The following is a 1,618-nucleotide window of genomic DNA, read 5'->3' as shown; positions in this document are numbered from 1 at the left end:
GGGGGGGGGGGGGGGGGGGGGGGGGGGGGGGGGGGGGGGGGGGGGGGGGGGGGGGGGGGGGGGGGGGGGGGGGGGGGGGGGGGGGGGGGGGGGGGGGGGGGGGGGGGGGGGGGGGGGGGGGGGGGGGGGGGGGGGGGGGGGGGGGAAGGGGCAGAATTAGGTATACTTCAAACATTATCGTCATTTCTCACATAGCACCAATCTTTTAGTCACCAATCAAAGAAATGTGCATGATAGGCCAACTACTCAATTGTGCGAAGGACTAGGACAATCATTTGGTCCACACAGCTGTGTGGACCATACTATTAAATAATGCACATTCAATATAAAAATAATGTACATTATATTCAGGGGATGTACATTATTTGTGTACTGAATTTACATTATTTTTATAGTATAAAAATAATGTACATTCAGTACAAAAATAATGTACATTTAGTACATTAAAATGTACATTTTATTATGGTCCACACAGCTGTATGGACCATGGTCCACGCAATAATTTGCCGGACTAGGATCACTTGGCTTAATTATTCATTCCTTTTATTTATTTCTTTATCTCTAGCCCAATTAGGACATACTGGGCCTAGACACTTATTAATATCATATTGTTATTTATCTCACAAATTATATAGTGGACTAAGGTCCATTATGCGCATTATGGACCAAAGTCTAGATTATGCATATATATTTAACATATTATGTAATTTCTGTTAATAAATTATGTACATCCAGTTATAACTTAATATTTATAATCCGTCAATAAAATGTACATAATATGTTAACTAAAAGTAAATACTCCCTCCGTCCCATTTTATGTGTTGGGTTCAATTAACGAGACTTGACTGAAATTATTTAAAATTTAATTTTTTATAATATTAAGTTTAGAATTAGTATGTAAATTTTATATATTTAGAAACTATATTGAAAGTACTATTAAACATAAAAAAAAATTATAAGAAAATATAAATAGAAATAAGCAAAGAAAAAAGATTTAGTTTGACCAATGAATAGTAAATAGAGCCTATAAAATAGGATAGAGAGAGTAATATGTTAATTCACTTAATTGTATATTTGTATGTACATAACTGGACCATGATCCACAATGTTTTGGATCATGGTCCACAATATAATGATTGCATTATGCTATGGACTCGGGTCTCACAATTTTAGAACTCTATATTTACAATTTTAAATATCAATATACATCTGGGTCCATGGCATAACAACAGTACCGGTGGGCTTGACATATTAAAAACCATCAGTATTTTATAAGTAAATTAAGTTTGACTTACTAAAGGAAGCTACTTTTGTACCTATATGTGGGCCACTTTATCAAAATTTACTACATTATTCGTAAAACAAATTCAAAACGTTGTTTTAATTTTTTTTTTTAATCAGCAGGAGGAGATACCCAAAATCAAAAGCAATTTTATTTAATTTAAAGAAAAAATAACTTTCATTCATTGGAATCACAAGTTATTGATTTTTCAAAAACTTCCTAAAACAAAAATTAAGTTTGGTTTGTTTGTAGAATATTTATTATTATTATTATTATTATTATTATTGAACAACATGTAAATTTAGGAATTTATGAGGAAAGGAATAAACAAAAATG

The sequence above is a fragment of the Ipomoea triloba genome, chromosome 4, assembly GCF_003576645.1.
Source record: "Ipomoea triloba cultivar NCNSP0323 chromosome 4, ASM357664v1".
Taxonomy (NCBI): Eukaryota; Viridiplantae; Streptophyta; class Magnoliopsida; order Solanales; family Convolvulaceae; genus Ipomoea; species Ipomoea triloba.
This window is presented reverse-complemented; position numbering follows the sequence as displayed.